The sequence below is a fragment of the Thamnophis sirtalis genome, unplaced genomic scaffold (assembly GCF_051295495.1).
Source record: "Thamnophis sirtalis isolate CommonGarterSnake01/CBP01778 unplaced genomic scaffold, rThaSir2_p1.2 scaffold_3, whole genome shotgun sequence".
Classification (NCBI taxonomy): domain Eukaryota; kingdom Metazoa; phylum Chordata; class Lepidosauria; order Squamata; family Natricidae; genus Thamnophis; species Thamnophis sirtalis.
The window spans coordinates 10156764-10164381 of record NW_028261383.1 but is presented as its reverse complement, the minus strand read 5'-3'; the positions used below and the strand labels follow the sequence as shown (position 1 = coordinate 10164381).

The 7618-nt window shown below is 43.5% G+C and overlaps 1 long non-coding RNA gene across 1 annotated transcript; it reads left to right on the top strand.

Moving 5' to 3' along the window:
- The first annotated feature begins 35 nt into the window (after window positions 1–35).
- Window positions 36–5470, top strand: LOC106553744 (uncharacterized). Its single transcript, XR_001313879.2, has 3 exons — window positions 36–498; window positions 4790–4906; window positions 5405–5470. It is a non-coding gene; the product is annotated as an uncharacterized LOC106553744 (long non-coding RNA).
- The last annotated feature ends 2148 nt before the right edge of the window (window positions 5471–7618 follow it).

Sequence of the window (7618 nt, the reverse complement as noted above, 5' to 3'; positions counted from 1 at the left end):
GAAAGCGAGAGGCGTTTTTGTTTTTTTTTAAACCTGTTTCTTTGCAAAAGGAGGTTTCCGCTGGGAAAGCCAGTATAGCTGTGGCTGGGAAGATCGGGGCAAAGTCCAAACTTTACTTCCTCAAGCACCTAACTGCTCCCGAGCAGACCTTGGGCATCTGCTCCCATGTTTCCCAGGATTAAAACAGGATCCGCCCAATTATCGCCGTTTGCCATAGCTTCCAGGTCAGCGGGAAGGCGTCCATAGCATTCGGGAACACTTGGAGAAGGAAGAGGGAGGAATCTCTATAGGAAGAAGCATTCCCTGGTTTCTACATTAAATCCCTAGCGGTGGGTCCTTCGGTGGAGGGAGGGAGGTTCAGCTTACGGGCTGTGCTGGGAAGGCGGCGGCGCTGGAGGAGCTGCGAGAAAGGCGTTGCGCGGGTCCTGCCCTGCGCGCCACCCTCGAAGAACGGAGTCCGGGCGAGGGGCAGAGCCGCCTTTCCCTCCGGGCGAGGAGGTAAAAAGCTTTCAGTTTCCTTTCCCTTCGGGTAGAGGGAAAGTTCTTGGCAATGTGACTTTTAAATGCTGCTTTTTTGGGCCCCTCATAAGATGGTTCTTATACGGTAAGATTGTTCCTGCAGTCAACACTTTCTCCTGGAATAGTTTGCCTCCCGGAGTTGCGGGTGCCGCAGTCACTGGAGGCTTTCAAAAATAAACCGGATAGTCATTTGACCTGGATGGTATAAGGTCTTCTACCATCTACCTTGAACGGGAGGTTGGACTAGAAGATCTCGGAGGTCCCTTCCAGTCCTAGGATTCTATCTTCAATTATCATTTCCCATGGAATTTTCTCTGGTGCTGTGTCAGGTCCAGAAACCTTGGATTTAAATGGCTGTTGCCCACTTTCTCCTGGAATAGTTTGCTTCCAGGAGTTTGGATGCCCTAACTAGACACAAGGACAGCCTCCCCCTCCCAATGCCATCACTCTGCTAAATAATTAATTCCCACAACACTGTCAAACTATTTACTAAGATCGTATTAGTATTATTTTCATTCTTCCTATTACCTATCTCCTCCCTCTTATGACTATAACCTTGTTGCTTGTATCTTTACAATTTATATTGTTCTATTTAGTTTCCTAGTATGATTTGATTGCTTATATACTGTCCTATGACTATCACAAAGCGTTATATGATTCTTGATGAATGTATTTTATTCTCCATATGTACACTGAGAGCATATGCACCAAAGACAAATTCCTTGTTTTTCCAATCACACTTGGCCAATAAAGAATTCCATTCTATTCTAATCACTGAAGGTTTTCAAAAATAGACCAGACCACCATTTGATGGGGAAGGTATAAGGTCTTCCACCTTCAGCAGGGGGTTGGACTAGAAAACCTCAGGGGTCCCTTCCAGTCCTAGGATTCTATGTTCTATGATCATTTCCCTTGAAATTTTCGTGACCCGTCAAAACCGCGTTCCACAAAAGCGCGGTCAACGAAATCGCGTATGTGACGTCATCACAACGCAACAAAAAAGATCGAAAAATTGAAATAAAAATTAAATTACAGCAAGCCGATTCACATAAAGGTAAGGGTTAGGTTAAGGGTTAGGGTTAGGTTAGGTTAAGGGTTAGGATTAGGTTTAGAGCGTTAGCGTTACATTTAGCGTTAGGTTAAGGGTTAGTGTTAGGTTTTTCATTAGGTTAAGGGTTAGGTTTAGGGTTAGGTTTAGGGTTAGGTTTAGGGTTAGGGTTAGGTTTGGGGGGGTTAGGGTAAGGTTTTCGCTTTATTTTTACATTTTTCGATCTTTTTCGTCGTGCTGTGATGACGTCACATACACACTTTCGTCGACCGCGATTTTGTCGTCCATGGTTTTGTGGTGGAACCGAAATTTTCTCTAGTGCTGTGTCAGGTCCAGAAGACTTTGATTTAAATGATTGCTGACTTCCCCTGGAATCCTAGGAATTCCTTGAGCCATCCTGTATCGCCCCATTGTTGCTTCCCTGATGCTAGATTGTCATGAATCCTGTGGGAGGAGTGGGGATCCCAGAAATGAAACCATTCTGAGTGCCTGCCAGAGACATCTTCCTGCTTACCTCAAGGCCACAAGCATGGGAATGGAATGCAAACAATGGCCAAACATCAGAACTGTTACCAAAACAATTTGTTTCAATCTAATGGGACCCCCAGGGAGATAATGGGATGGGGAAGAGTTTGGGAGAGGGGAAAGTAAGCGAGCAATAAAATCTGGCTTTCTCCTATCTTGCAACTGCTTGGCTTTAGTAAAAAAATAAACCTTCCACTACGAAGGCAGTTGAAGGCTCTTTCTTCTTCTTGTCCTGTTCCAAGTCCGGATAAGTCCAACAGGGGTATGATCCCTCCTTGGAGCCATTGTTTGGGGAAGTCTCTCAGGAGGATCTGCCTCAGAAGAGATAATGGGTCCTTCTGATGTCCTTTAATACTCATGATTGAATTTGCCCGTGTTTCATTCATGAGCTCCCCTTCATTTTTTAATGTACTTGTTTTAATATCATCACTCAAGAAAGATTGACTGATTCATTAATCAAGGAGAAAAGCAAGCTGGAATTAAGGAGGAATTTCCTAATAGTGAGAACAATTAAGCAATGGGACAGCTTGCCTTCAGAAATTGTAGGTGCTTCATCACTGGAGGTTTTTAAGAAGAGACTGGAAAGATATAAGGTCTCCTGCTTGAGCAGCGGGTTGGGCTACTAAAAGACATCCAGGGTCCCTTCCAGCTTTCTATTCTGACTCCAGAGTGTTGTGGCAGTGTGTATTTGTCCCTTTCCTGTAGACCAATGTTTCTCAACCTTGGCCATTTAAAGATGTATGGACTTCAATTCCCATAATTCCCCAACAAACTTGTTTGAATAGGGAATTCTAGTCCATACATCTTAAAATGGCCAAGGCTAAGAAACACGGTTCCACCACAAATGCGCGAACGATAAAAGCGCGCCTGACTAAACCACGGTGACAAAACCGCGCTGACGAATGAGCGCTGAAGCGCGCCGACAACAGCACGCCGACAGAAGCGCGCTGTAACCTAACCCTAAACCTAACCCTAACCCTAACCCTAAACCTAACCCTAAACCTAACCCTAAACCTAAACCTAACCCTAAACCTTACCTTAACTTAAATCGCGCTTCTGTCGGTGCGCTGTTGTCGGCGCGCTTTTGACATCGCGGTTTTAGCGCCGCAGTTTTGTCAGCGCGCTTTTGACGTTCGCGCTTTTGTCGGGTCACGAGAAAGACTGCTGTAGACTGTTCCAAAGGGCAAGTCCCACCTGTAAAAAAAAAGTTTTTGTTGTCTTCCCTGATTATCTGACAGAGAGGATAAAATCTCAGCATAACTCCATGGGATGCAGGGTGGGATCTGCTTGAGAAATCTGGAGTCAAGCTACATGAGGTGCTTTAATGCATACATTCATGTCTGAGAGAGATGATTCTGAGTCTAATCCCTGGTCCTTCCACAGCTTTCAATTTTCCTCTTGTCCAAAGTTAGCCGCTTCTGTGTATTGTTACTGTGGCTGCAAGCAATTCAGATAAAATGAATCCCTAGTTACCATAGAAATAGGCCAGATTAGAATCACCCTTCTGCACTGTAGGTTCAAGAATATCATTAGGGCATTTGATGGCAAATTATTCCTTTGCTGATTTTTTTTCTACTGGTAGACACTACACGTAGTCCTCGACTTATGACCACATTTATTAAATGAGTCATTTGTTAAGTGAGTTTTGCCACATTTGACAACATTTCTGGCTACATTTGTTAAGTGAATCCTTGTAGTTGTTAAGTTAGTGACACGGTTGTTAAGAGGTCCTGGCTTTCCTATTGAATTTGTTTGTCAGAAGGTTTAAAACAGTGACACCCCAACCCCCAGGACACTACAATCATCATAAATTTGAGTCAGTTATCAAGCATCAGAATTTCGATCACATGAACATGGGGCTGCTGCAAAAATTGTTAATACCACATTTATAATGCCACACTTGCATTACTGCAAGCAGTTTTCATTGGCACAATGTAAAAAAGATGTTGAAATGCTAGAAAGAGTGCATAGAAGAGCAAAAAAGGATTAGGAGACTGGAAGCTAAAACATATAAAGAGCAGTTGCTGGAATTAGGTATGTCTAGTTGAATGAAAAGAAGGACAAGGGGTGACATGATAGCACTTTTCCAATATCTCAGGAGTTGCCAAAAAAGAAGAGGGAGTCAAGCTATTCTCCAAAGCACCTGAAGGCAAGACAAGAAGCAATGGATGGAAACTAATCAAGAAGAGAACCAACCTAGAACTAAGGAGAAATTTCCTGACAATGAGAATAATTAATCAGTGGAACAGCTTTTCTCCAGAACTTGTGGGTGTTCCATCATAGGAGGCTTTTAAGAAGAGACTAGACAGCCATTTGACTGAAATGGTATAGGGCTTCCTGCCTGAGCAGGGGGTTGGACTGGAAGACTTCTAAGTTCCCTTCCAACCCTGTTATTCTATTGTTAATTCAAATATGAAAAATGGTCAAAAACAACTTTTTTCATTTTTATTCTAAGTTCAGTCACTAAATGAACTGTTGTAAGTCAGGGACTACTTTACTTAACTAAGGTGTATTCTTATCCTTGCACTTTGGCTTTGCACTTTGTTTATTCCTTTGGAAAGATTCTTCAAAGAAGATGCTTATTTCCCTTATTAGAAATTTTGCTGGCTGTTTTGTTCATCATGAAGAAAATGTGCATATACTTTATTGAATTTTCTTTAATAGGAATGTTCATTAAATGTTTTCTTTCTGTTTCAGGACTTGGTACTTCTCAAAGATATAGCTGTTTTTTTCTCCATGGAAGAGTGGGCCCTGCTGGATTGTGAGCAGAAAGCCCTACACTGAGTGGTCATAATGGAAAACGCAAGGAATATGGTTAGTTCTTAACTGCATTTTTATTTCCATGTGGTCCGTGAAGTGGGCTAATCCATCCACATTGCCTCCAGGAGGAGAAAGTTCTTTTCCCATGCAGTTTCTCATCTCAGTCTTGTGATCCTGTCTGTTTCCTTTCATAGATAGTGGAGTTGCTGCTGTGAGACCTCCCCAGTCCGATCTCTTAGGAAAGAAAGACCCTCAACTCCATTTAATTGAAGGGATAGGTTCTTTTAGTAGAAGATATTGGTTGCAATAGATTCAGGCTAGAACTATATTTCCTGCACTCGAAAAATACAAATTGCAGCCCTCCTCCCAAGACCATGTATTCAACCAATAAGCAATTCACCTAGGTGTTTTGAGAATGATGAGATGTTTTGGGCCATCCACATTTTTTTTCAGAGTGCATGGCTTTGAGTGCTGGAACAAACTGGCTTGAAGCTCCTCTGTTCCTCAGATATCATTTCCTCCCTCCCTATTTCCCATCACCTACACATGCAGGTTGATTGCCTATTTGTGTCCCTCCCTCATGTCTCCCTCATCATGACCTGACAAAAGGGCGAATGACAAATCCGCGCCCTACTAAACCACATCGCTAAAACCGTGATGTCATCAACGCGCCGACAACAGCGCGGCGACAACAGCGCGGAGATAGAAGGGCGCTTTACAACAGCATGTCGACAGAAAGCTGATTTAACTTAAGGTAAGGGTTAGGTTTAGGTTTAGGGTTAGGCTTAGGCTTAGGGTTAGGCTTAGGGTTAGGCTTAGGCTTAGCGTTACGTTTAGCGTTATGTTTAGGGTTAGGGTTAGCATTACATTTAGGGTTAGGGTTACGTTTAGGGTTAGCTTTAGATTTAGGGTTAGGTTTAGTTTTACAGCGCGCTTCTGTCGCCACGCTGTTGTCGGCGCGATTCAGCGCTCATTCGTCGGAGCGCTTTAGAACATGCGGTTTTGTCACTGCTGTTTAGTAGGGTGCGGTTTTGTCGTTCGCCCTTTTGTCGGTGAACCTTCCCTCATATTCCCTATACTTGGATGGCAGGATGCCAGCAGGCTGCCAAGCTGAAGATACCAGATATTCCAGCTTCTTATAAGAGTGGCACTTAAGTGGCCCAGTGGTACACAGGGTTTATCATAAGGATGTAACTCCTAGTAAGGTGGACTGTTTGATAGTTGGATTTTTCCAGAGATGAGACTTTGAAATCTGCTGGCTCCCCCACTAACACTATTTGTATGGAGAACTTTTTGGGGGACAGTTAGGGGAGCATAAAAACTGGTATTTTCAAGGGAAAACTCCCTCAATAGAGAAGGCAAAACCTCATGACATAAATCGGGACTGCCACTTTCTCAGATGTCAATTCAGTGAAAAGGTTTTCTCTCAACCAATTTTGAACAAAGTCAGCTTTCAAGAGTCCCTCCTATATCCTTAGAACTGAATTGAAAGGAGCAGCAGAGCTATTGGGGCCCCACCCTCAGACTCAAAATAATTTCCCCAAAGCATTATGGTTTTGCATTCTGCAGCACAGAGGGGAAAGTAAGTGGCTTTTAGTAATGTTCAAATAAGAGATCCAACAATGATGCTTACTTAATCCCTTTCACACTTCAATTTGTGTCAACTCCCCCCCCCCCCATGTAGGTGATGGATTGAAGAGAGAGGATGCTGGCCAAGGGTTGGCAACACCTTTTCTAACAGCCAAAAAGGAAGTTGTGGAAAGGATGAGTGAAAAGGAAAGGCCTGAAGGAAAGGAGTTAAAGGAGAAGCTGGGGAAATACTCTAGTTCTCAATATGCAGATATCAGCGTTTTCTTGCACAATGATGATCCCCGAGAAAAAGGATGTGGAAAAATACCCAGAGATGAATTAGAATGTGGTCCCCTTAGATTTCATAAAAACATTCCCAAAACAGAGGATCCATACCAATGCCTGGAATTTGGAGAAAACATCTGTCAGAAAAACCACCTGAATTCACATCAGAGGGACCACGAAGAAAGGAAGCAGCATCAATGCATCACCTGCGGAAAGAGCTTCAGAAGCAGCCCAGCCCTTACTTCCCACCAAAGGATCCACAGAGAGGGTAAAACAAGGTTTACTCGGAGCAAGGAACCAAATTCCAGGGAAAAAAACCCCACTGGGAATAATTCATGTAAATGCCTCGAATGTGGGAAGAGCTTCCGCTCTGCAGCTCACCTCACTTTCCACAATAGGATCCATACAGGGGAAAAACCATATCACTGCACTGTGTGTGGAAAGAGCTTCACCCAACTTGGCAATTTCAATTTACATAAGAGGGTCCACACTGGAGAGAAGCCGTATAAATGCACAGAGTGTGAAAAATGCTTCAAAGCCCCCGGTGCCCTTAGTCAACATAAAAGGATTCACACAGGGGAGAAACCCTATAAATGCTTGGAGTGTGGAAAAAGCTTTAGCAGAAGCGGTACCCTAACTTTGCATAATAGGATGCATAAAGGGGAGAAACCTTATAAATGCCTGCATTGTGGAAAGAAGTTCAGTCAAAAAGGTCATCTTAAGTCACACGAGAGGATCCATACGGGAGAAAAACCATTTCAATGCATGGAGTGTGGAAAGAACTTCTATTGCTCTGCACACCTTTCTGCCCATCACAGAATCCACACAGGGGAGAAGCCCTTTCAGTGCTTGCAGTGTGGAAAATGCTTTGCTAGTTCTGGTGGCTTTCATGCCCACAGACGGACCCACACA